The sequence below is a fragment of the Somniosus microcephalus genome, unplaced genomic scaffold, assembly GCF_052327205.1.
Source record: "Somniosus microcephalus isolate GS21.2 unplaced genomic scaffold, FLI_Smic_1.0 unresolved_chr3, whole genome shotgun sequence".
NCBI classification, from domain to species: domain Eukaryota; kingdom Metazoa; phylum Chordata; class Chondrichthyes; order Squaliformes; family Somniosidae; genus Somniosus; species Somniosus microcephalus.
In genome coordinates this window covers 26,190,009-26,207,122 of record NW_028225181.1, presented here as the reverse complement: position 1 = coordinate 26,207,122, position 17,114 = coordinate 26,190,009, and positions in this window count along the sequence as shown.

Here is a 17,114-nt window from a genome sequence, read left to right as displayed (position 1 = left end):
TCGGTCTCACATCGATCGCCTGTTATACACTGGGCCCAATATTCAGTTACATTGGGCATGGGCGGGGGACACAGTACGATCGGTCTCACATCAATCACCTGTTAAACACGGGGCCCAATATTCAGTTACATTGGGCATGGGCGGTGGATACAGAACCATCGGTCTCACATCGATCACCTGTTATACACTGGGCCCAATATTCAGTTACATTGGGCATGGGCGGGGGACACAGAACGATCGGTCTCACATCGATCACCTGTTATACACACGGCCCAATATTCAGTTACATTGGGCATGGGCGGGGGCACAGAACGATCGGTCTCACATCGATCGCCTGTTATACACTGGGCTTAATATTCAGCTACATTAGGCATGGGCGGGGGACACAGAACGATCGGTCTCACATCAATCGCCTTTTAAACACTGGGCCCAATATTCAGTTACATTGGGCATGGGCGGACGACACTGAATGATCGGTCTCGCATCGATCGCCTATTATACACTGGGCCCAATATTCAGTTACATTGGGCATGGGCGGGGGACAGAGAATAATCAGTCTCACATCGATCACCTTTTATACACTGGGCCCAATATTCAGTAACATTGGGCAAGGGTGGGGGACACAGAAAGATCGGTCTCACATCGACCGCCTGTTATACACTGGGCCCAATATTGTTACATTGGGCATGGGCGGGGGACACAGAACAATCGGTCTCACATTGATCACCAGTTATACACGGGGCCCAATATTCAGTTACATTGGGCATGGGCAGGGGACACAGAACGATCGGTCTCACATCGATCACCTGTTATACACTCGGCCCAATATTCAGTTACATTGGGCATATGCGGGGGACACAGAACGATCGGTCTCACATCAATCACCTGTTATACACTGGGCCCAATATTCAGTTACATTGGGCATGGGCGGGGGACACAGAACGATCTTTCTCACATCGATCGCCTGTTATACACTGGGACCAATATTCAGTTACATTGGGCATGAGCGGGGGACACAGAACGATCGGTCTCACATCGATCGCCTGTTATACACTGGGCCCAATATTCAGTTGCATAAGGCATGGTCGGGGGACACAGAACGATCGGTCTCGCATCGATCACCTGTAATACACATGGCCCAATATTCATTAACATTGGGCATGGGCGGGGGATACAGAACGATCGGTCTCGCAACGATCACCTATTATACACTGGGCCCAATATTCATTTATATTGGGCATGGGTTGGGGACACAGAATGATCAGTCTCACATCGATCACCATTTATACACTGGGCCCAATATTCAGTTACATTGGGCATGGGCGGGGGACACAGAACGATCGGTCTCGCATCGATCATCTGTTATACACTGGGCCCAATATTCAGTTACATTGGGCATGGGCGGGGGACACAGAACGATCGGTCTCACATCGATCGCCTGTTATACACTGGGCCCAATATTCAGTTACATTGGGCATGGGCGGGGGACACGGAACGATCGGTCTCACATCGATCCCCTATTATACTCTGGGCCCTTTATTCAGTTACATTGGGCATGGGCGGGGGACACAGAACGATCGGTCTCACATCGATCCCCTGTTATACACTGGGTCCAATATTCAGTTACATTGGGCATGGGTGGGGGTCACAGAACGATCGGTCTCACATCGATCGCCTGTTATACACTGGGCCCAATATTCAGTTACATTGGGCATGGGCGGGGGACACAGAACGATCGAACTCGCATAGATCACCTGTTATACACTGGGTGCAATGTTCAGTTACATTGGGCATGGGAGGGGGATACAGAACGATCGGTCCCACATCGATCACCTGTTACACATTTGGCCCAATATTGAATTACATTGGTCCTGGTCGGGGGACACAGAACGATCGGTCTCACATCGATCACCTGTTATACACTGGGCCCAGTATTCAGTTACATTGGGCATGTGCGGGGGACACAGAACAATCGGTCTCACATCGATCGCCTGTTATACACTGGGACCATTATTCAGTTACATTGGGCATGGGCAGGGGACACAGAACGATCGGTCTCACAGCGATCACCTGTTATACACGTTTCCCATTATTCAGTCAACTTGGGCATGGGCGGGGGACACAGATAGATCTTTCTCACATCGATCGCCTGTTATACACTGGGCCCAATATTCAGTTACATTGGGCATGGGCGGGGGACACAGAACGATCGGTCTCACATCGATCGCCTGTTATAGACTGGGCCCAATATTCAGTTGCATTGGGAATGGGCGGGGGACACAGAACGATCGGTCTCACATCGATCACCTGTTATACACTGGGCCCAATATTCAGTTACATTGGGCATGGGCGGGGAAACAGAACGAACGGTCTCGCTTCGATCACCTGTTATACATAGGGCACAATATTCATTTACATTGGGCATGGGCGGGGGATACAAAACAATCGGTCTCGCAACAATCACCTGTTATACACTGGGCCCAATATTCATTTACATTGGGCATGGGTTGGGGACGCAGAACGATCGGTCTCACATCGATCACCTTTTATACACTGGGCCAAATATTCACTTACATTGGGCATGGGCGGGGGACACAGAACGATCGGTCTCACATCGATCAACTGTTATACACTGGGCCCAATATTCAGTTATATTGGGCTTGGGCGGGGGACACAGAACGAGCAGTCTCACATCGATCGCCTGTTATACACTGGGCCCAATAATCAGTTACATTGGGCATGGGCGGGAGACACAGAACGATCGGTCTCACATCGATCACCTGTTATACACTGGGCCCAATATTCAGTTACATTGGGCATGGGCGGGGGACACAGAATGATTGGTCTCACATCGATCACCTATTATACACTGGGCCCAATTTTCAGTTACATTGGGCATGGGTGGGGGACACAGAACGAACGGTCTCGCATCGATTGCCTGCTATACACTGGGCCCAATATTCAGTTACATTGGGCATGGGCGGGGGACACAGAACGATCGGTCTCACATCGATCCCCTGTTATACACTGGGCACAATATTCAGTTACATTGAGCATGGGCGGGGGACACAGATCCATCGGTCTCACATCTATCCCCTGTTATACACTGGGCCCAATATTCAGTTACATTGGGCATGGGCGGGGGACACAGAGCGATCGGTCTCACATCGATCAACTGTTATACACTGGGCCCGATATTCAGTTACATTGGGCATGGGCGGGTGTCACAGAACGATCGGTCTCACATCGATCGCCTGTTATACACTGGGCCCAATATTCAGTTACATTGGGCATGGGCGGGGGACACAGAACGATCAGTCTCGCATCGATCACTTGTTATACACTGGGCCCAATATTCAGTTACATTGGGCATGGGCGGGGGCACAGAGCGATCGGTTTCGCATCGATCACCTGTTATACACTGGGCCCAATATTCATGTACATTGGGCATGGGCGGGGGACACAGAACGACCGGTCTCACATCGATCACCTGTTATACACTGGGCCCAATATTCAGTTACATTGGGCATGGGCGGGGGACACAGTACGATCGGTCTCACATCAATCACCTGTTAAACACGGGGCCCAATATTCAGTTACATTGGGCATGGGCGGTGGATACAGAACCATCGGTCTCACATCGATCACCTGTTATACACTGGGCCCAATATTCAGTTACATTGGGCATGGGCGGGGGACACAGAACGATCGGTCTCACATCGATCACCTGTTATACACACGGCCCAATATTCAGTTACATTGGGAATGGGCGGGGGCACAGAACGATCGGTCTCACATCGATCGCCTGTTATACACTGGGCTTAATATTCAGCTACATTAGGCATGGGCGGGGGACACAGAACGATCGGTCTCACATCAATCGCCTGTTAAACACTGGGCCCAATATTCAGTTACATTGGGCATGGGCGGACGACACTGAATGATCGGTCTCGCATCGATCGCCTGTTATACACTGGGCCCAATATTCAGTTACATTGGGCATGGGCGGGGGACAGAGAATAATCAGTCTCACATCGATCACCTTTTATACACTGGGCCCAATATTCAGTAACATTGGGCAAGGGTGGGGGACACAGAAAGATCGGTCTCACATCGACCGCCTGTTATACACTGGGCCCAATATTGTTACATTGGGCATGGGCGGGGGACACAGAACGATCAGACTCACATCGATCACCTGTTATACACTGGGCCCAATATTCAGTTACATTGGGCATGGGTGGGCGACACAAATCGATCGGTCTCACATCGATCAACTGTTATACACTGGGCCCAATATTCAGTTACATTGGGCATGGGCAGGGGACACAGAACAATCAGTCTCACATTGATCACCAGTTATACACTGGGCCCAATATTCAGTTACATTGGGGATGGGCAGGGGACACAGAACGATCGGTCTCACATCGATCACCTGTTATACACGGGGCCCAATATTCAGTTACATTGGGCATGGGCAGGGGACACAGAACGATCGGTCTCACATCGATCACCTGTTAGACACTCGGCCCAATATTCAGTTACATTGGGCATATGCGGGGGACACAGAACGATCGGTCTCACATCAATCACCTGTTATACACTGGGCCCAATATTCAGTTACATTGGGCATGGGCGGGGGACACAGAATGATCTTTCTCACATCGATCGCCTGTTATACACTGGGACCAATATTCAGTTACATTGGGCATGAGCGGGGGACACAGAACGATCGGTCTCACATCGATCGCCTGTTATGCACTGGGCCCAATATTCAGTTGCATTAGGCATGGTCGGGGCCACAGAACGATCGGTCTCGCATCGATCACCTGTAATACACATGGCCCAATATTGATTTACATTGGGCATGGGCGGGGGATACAGAACGATCGGTCTCGCAACGATCACCTATTATACACTGGGCCCAATATTCATTTATATTGGGCATGGGTTGGGGACACAGAATGATAAGTCTCACATCGATCACCATTTATACACTGGGCCCAATATTCAGTTACATTGGGCATGGGCGGGGGACACAGAACGATCGGTCTCGCATCGATCACCTGTTATACACTGGGCCCAATATTCAGTTACATTGGGCATGGGCGGGGGACACAGAACGATCGGTCTCACATCGATCGCCTGTTATACACTGGGCCCAATATTCAGTTACATTGGGCATGGGCGGGGGACACAGAACGATCGGTCTCACATCGATCCCCTGTTATACACTGGGCCCTTTATTCAGTTACATTGGGCATGGGCGGGGGACACAGAACGATCGGTCTCACATCGATCCCCTGTTATACATTGGTCCAATATTCAGTTACATTGGGCATGGGCGGGGGACACAGAACGAACGGTCTCACATCGATCGCCTGTTATACACTGGGCCCAATATTCAGTTACATTGGGCATGGGTGGGGGTCACAGAACGATCGGTCTCACATCGATCGCCTGTTATTCACTGGGCCCAATATTCAGTTACATTGGGCATGGGCGGGGGACACAGAACGATCGAACTCGCATAGATCACCTGTTATACACTGGGTGCAATGTTCAGTTACATTGGGCATGGGAGGGGGATACAGAACGATCGGTCCCACATCGATCACCTGTTACACATTTGGCCCAATATTGAATTACATTGGTCCTGGTCGGGGGACACAGAACAATCGGTCTCACATCGATCGCCTGTTATGCACTGGGCCCATTATTCAGTTACATTGGGCATGGGCAGGGGACACAGAACGATCGGTCTCACAGCGATCACCTGTTATACACGTTTCCCATTATTCAGTCAACTTGGGCATGGGCGGGGGACACAGAATGATCTTTCTCACATCGATCGCCTGTTATACACTGGGCCCAATATTCAGATACATTGGGCATGGGCGGGGGACACAGAACGATCGGTCTCACATCGATCGCCTGTTATAGACTGGGCCCAATATTCAGTTGCATTGGGAATGGGCGGGGGACACAGAACGATCGGTCTCACATCGATCACCTGTTATACACTGGGCCCAATATTCAGTTTCATTGGGCATGGGCGGGGAAACAGAACGAACGGTCTCGCTTCGATCACCTGTTATACATAGGGCACAATATTCATTTACATTGGGCATGGGCGGGGGATACAGAACGATCGGTCTCGCAACAATCACCTGTTATACACTGGGCCCAATATTCATTTACATTGGGCATGGGTTGGGGACGCAGAACGATCGGTCTTGCATCGATCAACTGTTATACACTGGGCCCAATATTCAGTTATATTGGGCATGGGCGGGGGACACAGAACGAGCAGTCTCACATCGATCGCCTGTTATACACTGGGCCCAATAATCAGTTACATTGGGCATGGGCGGGAGACACAGAACGATCGGTCTCACATCGATCACCTATTATACACTGGGCCCAATTTTCAGTTACATTGGGCATGGGTGGGGGACACAGAACGAACGGTCTCGCATCGATTGCCTGTTATACACTGGGCCCAATATTCAGTTAAATTGAGCATGGTCGGGGGACACAGAACGATCGATCTCACATCGATCTCCTGTTATACACTGGGCCCAATATTCAGTTACATTGGGCATGGGCGGGGGACACAGAACGATCGGTCGCACATCGATCAGCTGTTATACACTGGGCCTAATAGTCAGTTACATTGGGCATGGGCGGGGGACACACAACGATCGGTCTCACATCGATCCCCTGTTATACACTGGGCCCAATATTCAGTTACATTGGGCATGGGCGGGGGACACAGATCCATCGGTCTCACATCTATCCCCTGTTATACACTGGGCCCAATATTCAGTTACATTGGGCATGGGCGGGGGACACAGAGCGATCGGTCTCACATCGATCGACTGTTATACACTGGGCCCGATATTCAGTTACATTGGGCATGGGCGGGTGTCACAGAACGATCGGTCACACATCGATCGCCTGTTATACACTGGGCCCAATATTCAGTTACATTGGGCATGGGCGGGGGACACAGAACGATCAGTCTCGCATCGATCACTTGTTATACACTGGGCCCAATATTCAGTTACATTGGGCATGGGCGGGGGACACAGAGCGATCGGTTTCGCATCGATCACCTGTTATACACTGGGCCCAATATTCATGGAAATTGGGCATGGGCGGGGGACACAGAACGACCGGTCTCACATCGATCACCTGTTATACACTCGGCCCAATATTCAGTTACATTGAGCATGGACGGGGGACACAGTACGATCGGTCTCACATCAATCACCTGTTAAACACGGGGCCCAATATTCAGTTACATTGGGCATGGGCGGTGGATACAGAACCATCGGTCTCACATCGATCACCTGTTAAACACTGGGCCCAATATTCAGCGACATTGGGCATGGGCGGACGACACTGAATGATCGGTCTCGCATCGATCCCCTGTTATACACTGGGCCCAATATTCAGTTACATTGGGCATGGGCGGGGGACAGAGAATGATCAGTCTCACATCGATCACCTTTTCTACACTGGGCCCAATATTCAGTAACATTGGGCAAGGGTGGGGGACACATAAAGATCGGTCTCACATCGGCCGCCTGTTATACACTGGGCCCAATATTGTTGCATTGGGCATGGGCGGGGGACACAGAACGATCAGACTCACATCGAACACCTGTTATACACTGGGCCCAATATTCAGTTACATTGGGCATGGGTGGGCGACACAGATCGATCGGTCTCACATCGATCAACTGTTATACACTGGGCCCAATATTCAGTTACATTGGGCATGGGCAGGGGACACAGAACAATCGGTCTCACATCGATCACCTGTTATACACTCGGCCCAATATTCAGTTACATTGGGCATGGGCGGGGGACACAGAACGATCGGTCTCACATCAATAACCTGTTATACACTGGGCCCAATATTCAGTTACATTGGGCCTGGGCAGGGGACACAGAACGATCGGTCTCACATCGATCACCGATTATACAAGGGGCCCAATTTTCAGTTACATTGGGCATGGGCGGGGACACAGAACGATCTTTCTCACATCGATCGCCTGTTATACACTGGGCCCAATATTCAGTTACATTGGGCATGAGCGGGGGACACAGAACGATCGGTCTCGCATCGATCGCCTGTTATGCACTGGGCCCAATATTCAGTTACATTGGGAATGAGCGGGGGACACAGAACGATCGGTCTCACATCGATTGCCTGTTATACACTGGGCCCAATATTCAGTTACATTGGGCATGAGCGGGGGACACAGAACGATCGGTCTCACATCGATCGCCTGTTATACACTGGGCCCAATATTCAGTTACGTTGGGCATGGGCGGGGGACACAGAACGATCGGTCTCACATCGATCGCCTGTTATGCACTGGGCCCAATATTCAGTTTCATTGGGCATGGGCGGGGGACACAGAACGATCTGTCTCACATCGATCACCTGTTATACACTGGGCCCAATAATCAGTTACATTGGGCATGGGCGGGGGATACAGAACGATCGGTCTCACATCGATCGCCTGTTATGCACTGGGCCCAATATTCAGTTGCATTAGGCATGGTCGGGGGACACAGAACGATTGCTATCACATCGATCACCTGTTATACACTGGGCCCAATATTCAGTTACATTGGGCATGGGCGGGGACACAGAACGAACGGTCTCGCATCGATCACCTGTTATACACATGGCCCAATATTCATTTACATTGGGCATGGGCGGGGGATAGAGAATGATCGGTCTCGCAATGATCACCATTTACACACTGGGCCCAATATTCATTTATATTGGGCATGGGTTGGGGACACAGAACGATCAGTCTCACATCGATCACCATTTATACACTGGGCCCAATATTCAGTTACATTGGGCATGGGCGGGGGACACAGAACGAACGGTCTCGCATCGATCACCTGTTATACACTGGGCCCAATATTCAGTTACAATGGGCATGGGCGGGGGACACAGAACGATCGGTCTCACATCGATCGCCTGTTCTACACTGGGCCCAATATTCAGTTACATTGGGCATGGGCGGGGGACACAGAACGATCGGTCTCACATCGATCCCCTGTTATACACTGGGCCCATTATTCAGTTACATTGGGCATGGGCGGGGGACACAGAACGATCGGTCTCACATCGATCCCCTGTTATACACTGGGTCCAATATTCAGTTACATTGGGCATGGGCGGGGGACACAGAACGATCGGTCTCACATCGATCGCCTGTTATACACTGGGCCCAATATTCAGTTACATTGGGCATGGGTGGGGGTCACAGAACGATCGGTCTCACATCGATCGCCTGTTATACACTGGGCCCAATATACAGTTACATTGGGCATGGGCGGGGGACACAGAACGATCGGTCTCACATCAATCACCTGTTAAACACGGGTCCCAATATTCAGTTACATTGGGCATGGGCAGGGGACACAGAACGATCGGTCTCACATCGATCACCTGTTAAACACGGGGCCCAATATACAGTAACATTGGGCATGGGCGGGGGACACAGAATGATCGGTCTCACATCGATCACCTGTTATACACTGGGCCTAATATTCAGCTACATTGGGCATGGGCGGGGGACACAGAACGATCGGTCTCACATCGATCGCCTTTTAAACACTGGGCCCAATATTCAGTTACATTGGGCATGGGCGAACGACACAGAACGATCGGTCTCGCATCGATCGCCTGTTACACACTGGGCCCAATATTCAGTTACATTGGGCATGTGCGGGGGACACAGAAAGATCGGTCTCAAATCGATCGCCTGTTATAAACTGAACCCAATATTCAGTTACATTGGGCATGGGCGGGGGACACAGAACGATCGGTCTCACATCGATCAACTGTTAAACACGGGGCCCAATATACAGTAACATTGGGCATGGGCGGGGGACACAGAATGATCGGTCTCACATCGATCACCTGTTATACACTGGGCCTAATATTCAGCTACATTGGGCATGGGCGGGGGACACAGAACGATCGGTCTCACATCGATCGCCTGTTATACACAGGGCCCAATATTCAGTTAAATTGGGCATCGGCGGGGGACACAGAAAGTTTGGTCTCCCATCGATCAACTGTTATACACTGGGCCCAATATTCAGTTATATTGGGCATGGGTGGGGGACACAGAGTGATCGGTCTCACATTGATCAGTTGTTATACACTGGGCCCAATATTCAGTTACATTGGGCATGGGCGGGGGACACACAACGATCGGTCTCACATCGATCGCCTGTCATACACAGGGCCCAATATGCAATTTATTGGGCATGGGCGGGGGACAAAGAACGATCGGTCTCACATCGACCGCCTGTTATACACTGGGCCCAATATTCAGTTACATTGGGCATGGGCGGCAGAAACAGAACGATCAGTCTCTTATCGAACACCTGTTATACACTGGGCCCAATATTCAGTTGCATTGGGCATGGGCGGGGGACACAGATCGATCGGTTTCACACCAATCACCTGTTATACACTGGGTCCAATATTCAGTTACATTGGGCATGGGCGGGGGACACAGAACGATTGATATCACATCGATCACCTGTTACACACTGGGCCCAATATTCAGTAACATTAAGCATGGGCGGGGGACACAGAATGATCGGTCTCACATCGATCACCTGTTATACACTGGGCCCAATATTCAGTTACGTTGGGCATGGGCGAGGGACACAGAACGAACGGTCTCACATCGATCACCTGTTATACACTTGGCCCAATATTCATTTACATTGGGCATGGGCGGGGACACAGAACGATCGGTCTCACATCGATCGCCTGTTATACACTGGGCCCTATATTCAGTTACATTGGGCATGGGCGAACGACACAGAACGATTGGTCTCACATCGATCGCCTGTTATACACTGGGCCCAATATTCAGTTACATTGTGCATGGGCGGGAGATACAGAACGATCGGTCTCACATCGATCGCCTGTTATTCACTGGGCCCAATATTCAGTTACATTGGGCATGGGCGGGGGACACAGAACGATCGATCTCGCATCGATCACCTGTTATACACTGGACGCAATATTCAGTTACATTGGGCATGGGCGGGGGACACAGATCGATCGGTCTCACATCCATCACCTGTTATACACTGGGCCCAATATTCAGTTACGTTGGGCATGGGCGAGGGACACAGAACGAACGGTCTCACATCGATCACCTGTTATACACTTGGCCCAATATTCATTTACATTGGGCATGGGCGGGGACACAGAACGATCGGTCTCACATCGATCGCCTGTTATACACTGGGCCCTATATTCAGTTACATTGGGCATGGGCGAACGACACAGAACGATTGGTTTCACATCGATCGCCTGTTATACACTGGGCCCAATATTCAGTTACATTGTGCATGGGCGGGAGATACAGAACGATCGGTCTCACATCGATCGCCTGTTATTCACTGGGCCCAATATTCAGTTACATTGGGCATGGGCGGGGGACACAGAACGAACGGTCTCGCATCGATCACCTGTTATACACTGGGCCCAATATTCAGTTACATTGGGCATGGGCGGGGGACACAGAGCGATCGGTCTCACATCGATCGACTGTTATACACTGGGCCCGATATTCAGTTACATTGGGCATGGGCGGGTGTCACAGAACGATCGGTCACACATCGATCGCCTGTTATACACTGGGCCCAATATTCAGTTACATTGGGCATGGGCGGGGGACACAGAACGATCAGTCTCGCATCGATCACTTGTTATACACTGGGCCCAATATTCAGTTACATTGGGCATGGGCGGGGGACACAGAGCGATCGGTTTCGCATCGATCACCTGTTATACACTGGGCCCAATATTCATGGAAATTGGGCATGGGCGGGGGACACAGAACGACCGGTCTCACATCGATCACCTGTTATACACTCGGCCCAATATTCAGTTACATTGAGCATGGACGGGGGACACAGTACGATCGGTCTCACATCAATCACCTGTTAAACACGGGGCCCAATATTCAGTTACATTGGGCATGGGCGGTGGATACAGAACCATCGGTCTCACATCGATCACCTGTTAAACACTGGGCCCAATATTCAGCGACATTGGGCATGGGCGGACGACACTGAATGATCGGTCTCGCATCGATCCCCTGTTATACACTGGGCCCAATATTCAGTTACATTGGGCATGGGCGGGGGACAGAGAATGATCAGTCTCACATCGATCACCTTTTCTACACTGGGCCCAATATTCAGTAACATTGGGCAAGGGTGGGGGACACATAAAGATCGGTCTCACATCGACCGCCTGTTATACACTGGGCCCAATATTGTTGCATTGGGCATGGGCGGGGGACACAGAACGATCAGACTCACATCGAACACCTGTTATACACTGGGCCCAATATTCAGTTACATTGGGCATGGGTGGGCGACACAGATCGATCGGTCTCACATCGATCAACTGTTATACACTGGGCCCAATATTCAGTTACATTGGGCATGGGCAGGGGACACAGAACAATCGGTCTCACATCGATCACCTGTTATACACTCGGCCCAATATTCAGTTACATTGGGCATGGGCGGGGGACACAGAACGATCGGTCTCACATCAATAACCTGTTATACACTGGGCCCAATATTCAGTTACATTGGGCCTGGGCAGGGGACACAGAACGATCGGTCTCACATCGATCACCGATTATACAAGGGGCCCAATTTTCAGTTACATTGGGCATGGGCGGGGACACAGAACGATCTTTCTCACATCGATCGCCTGTTATACACTGGGCCCAATATTCAGTTACATTGGGCATGAGCGGGGGACACAGAACGATCGGTCTCGCATCGATCGCCTGTTATGCACTGGGCCCAATATTCAGTTACATTGGGAATGAGCGGGGGACACAGAACGATCGGTCTCACATCGATTGCCTGTTATACACTGGGCCCAATATTCAGTTACATTGGGCATGAGCGGGGGACACAGAACGATCGGTCTCACATCGATCGCCTGTTATACACTGGGCCCAATATTCAGTTACGTTGGGCATGGGCGGGGGACACAGAACGATCGGTCTCACATCGATCGCCTGTTATGCACTGGGCCCAATATTCAGTTTCATTGGGCATGGGCGGGGGACACAGAACGATCTGTCTCACATCGATCACCTGTTATACACTGGGCCCAATAATCAGTTACATTGGGCATGGGCGGGGGATACAGAACGATCGGTCTCACATCGATCGCCTGTTATGCACTGGGCCCAATATTCAGTTGCATTAGGCATGGTCGGGGGACACAGAACGATTGGTATCACATCGATCACCTGTTATACACTGGGCCCAATATTCAGTTACATTGGGCATGGGCGGGGACACAGAACGAACGGTCTCGCATCGATCACCTGTTATACACATGGCCCAATATTCATTTACATTGGGCATGGGCGGGGGATAGAGAATGATCGGTCTCGCAATGATCACCATTTACACACTGGGCCCAATATTCATTTATATTGGGCATGGGTTGGGGACACAGAACGATCAGTCTCACATCGATCACCATTTATACACTGGGCCCAATATTCAGTTACATTGGGCATGGGCGGGGGACACAGAACGAACGGTCTCGCATCGATCACCTGTTATACACTGGGCCCAATATTCAGTTACAATGGGCATGGGCGGGGGACACAGAACGATCGGTCTCACATCGATCGCCTGTTCTACACTGGGCCCAATATTCAGTTACATTGGGCATGGGCGGGGGACACAGAACGATCGGTCTCACATCGATCCCCTGTTATACACTGGGCCCATTATTCAGTTACATTGGGCATGGGCGGGGGACACAGAACGATCGGTCTCACATCGATCCCCTGTTATACACTGGGTCCAATATTCAGTTACATTGGGCATGGGCGGGGGACACAGAACGATCGGTCTCACATCGATCGCCTGTTATACACTGGGCCCAATATTCAGTTACATTGGGCATGGGTGGGGGTCACAGAACGATCGGTCTCACATCGATCGCCTGTTATACACTGGGCCCAATATACAGTTACATTGGGCATGGGCGGGGGACACAGAACGATCGGTCTCACATCAATCACCTGTTAAACACGGGTCCCAATATTCAGTTACATTGGGCATGGGCAGGGGACACAGAACGATCGGTCTCACATCGATCACCTGTTAAACACGGGGCCCAATATACAGTAACATTGGGCATGGGCGGGGGACACAGAATGATCGGTCTCACATCGATCACCTGTTATACACTGGGCCTAATATTCAGCTACATTGGGCATGGGCGGGGGACACAGAACGATCGGTCTCACATCGATCGCCTTTTAAACACTGGGCCCAATATTCAGTTACATTGGGCATGGGCGAACGACACAGAACGATCGGTCTCGCATCGATCGCCTGTTACACACTGGGCCCAATATTCAGTTACATTGGGCATGTGCGGGGGACACAGAAAGATCGGTCTCAAATCGATCGCCTGTTATAAACTGAACCCAATATTCAGTTACATTGGGCATGGGCGGGGGACACAGAACGATCGGTCTCACATCGATCAACTGTTAAACACGGGGCCCAATATACAGTAACATTGGGCATGGGCGGGGGACACAGAATGATCGGTCTCACATCGATCACCTGTTATACACTGGGCCTAATATTCAGCTACATTGGGCATGGGCGGGGGACACAGAACGATCGGTCTCACATCGATCGCCTGTTATACACAGGGCCCAATATTCAGTTAAATTGGGCATCGGCGGGGGACACAGAAAGTTTGGTCTCCCATCGATCAACTGTTATACACTGGGCCCAATATTCAGTTATATTGGGCATGGGTGGGGGACACAGAGTGATCGGTCTCACATTGATCAGTTGTTATACACTGGGCCCAATATTCAGTTACATTGGGCATGGGCGGGGGACACACAACGATCGGTCTCACATCGATCGCCTGTCATACACAGGGCCCAATATGCAATTTATTGGGCATGGGCGGGGGACAAAGAACGATCGGTCTCACATCGACCGCCTGTTATACACTGGGCCCAATATTCAGTTACATTGGGCATGGGCGGCAGAAACAGAACGATCAGTCTCTTATCGAACACCTGTTATACACTGGGCCCAATATTCAGTTGCATTGGGCATGGGCGGGGGACACAGATCGATCGGTTTCACACCAATCACCTGTTATACACTGGGTCCAATATTCAGTTACATTGGGCATGGGCGGGGGACACAGAACGATTGATATCACATCGATCACCTGTTACACACTGGGCCCAATATTCAGTAACATTAAGCATGGGCGGGGGACACAGAATGATCGGTCTCACATCGATCACCTGTTATACACTGGGCCCAATATTCAGTTACGTTGGGCATGGGCGAGGGACACAGAACGAACGGTCTCACATCGATCACCTGTTATACACTTGGCCCAATATTCATTTACATTGGGCATGGGCGGGGACACAGAACGATCGGTCTCACATCGATCGCCTGTTATACACTGGGCCCTATATTCAGTTACATTGGGCATGGGCGAACGACACAGAACGATTGGTCTCACATCGATCGCCTGTTATACACTGGGCCCAATATTCAGTTACATTGTGCATGGGCGGGAGATACAGAACGATCGGTCTCACATCGATCGCCTGTTATTCACTGGGCCCAATATTCAGTTACATTGGGCATGGGCGGGGGACACAGAACGATCGATCTCGCATCGATCACCTGTTATACACTGGACGCAATATTCAGTTACATTGGGCATGGGCGGGGGACACAGATCGATCGGTCTCACATCCATCACCTGTTATACACTGGGCCCAATATTCAGTTACGTTGGGCATGGGCGAGGGACACAGAACGAACGGTCTCACATCGATCACCTGTTATACACTTGGCCCAATATTCATTTACATTGGGCATGGGCGGGGACACAGAACGATCGGTCTCACATCGATCGCCTGTTATACACTGGGCCCTATATTCAGTTACATTGGGCATGGGCGAACGACACAGAACGATTGGTTTCACATCGATCGCCTGTTATACACTGGGCCCAATATTCAGTTACATTGTGCATGGGCGGGAGATACAGAACGATCGGTCTCACATCGATCGCCTGTTATTCACTGGGCCCAATATTCAGTTACATTGGGCATGGGCGGGGGACACAGAACGAACGGTCTCGCATCGATCACCTGTTATACACTGGGCCCAATATTGAGTTACAATGGGCATGGGCGGGGGACACAGAACGATCGGTCTCACATCGATCGCCTGTTCTACACTGGGCCCAATATTCAGTTACATTGGGCATGGGCGGGGGACACAGAACGATCGGTCTCACATCGATCCCCTGTTATACACTGGGCCCATTATTCAGTTACATTGGGCATGGGCGGGGGACACAGAACGATCGGTCTCACATCGATCCCCTGTTATACACTGGGTCCAATATTCAGTTACATTGGGCATGGGCGGGGGACACAGAACGATCGGTCTCACATCGATCGCCTGTTATACACTGGGCCCAATATTCAGTTACATTGGGCATGGGTGGGGGTCACAGAACGATCGGTCTCACATCGATCGCCTGTTATACACTGGGCCCAATATACAGTTACATTGGGCATGGGCGGGGGACACAGAACGATCGGTCTCACATCAATCACCTGTTAAACACGGGTCCCAATATTCAGTTACATTGGGCATGGGCAGGGGACACAGAACGATCGGTCTCACATCGATCACCTGTTAAACACGGGGCCCAATATACAGTAACATTGGGCATGGGCGGGGGACACAGAATGATCGGTCTCACATCGATCACCTGTTATACACTGGGCCTAATATTCAGCTACATTGGGCATGGGCGGGGGACACAGAACGATCGGTCTCACATCGATCGCCTTTTAAACACTGGGCCCAATATTCAGTTACATTGGGCATGGGCGAACGACACAGAACGATCGGTCTCGCATCGATCGCCTGTTACACACTGGGCCCAATATTCAGTTACATTGGGCATGTGCGGGGGACACAGA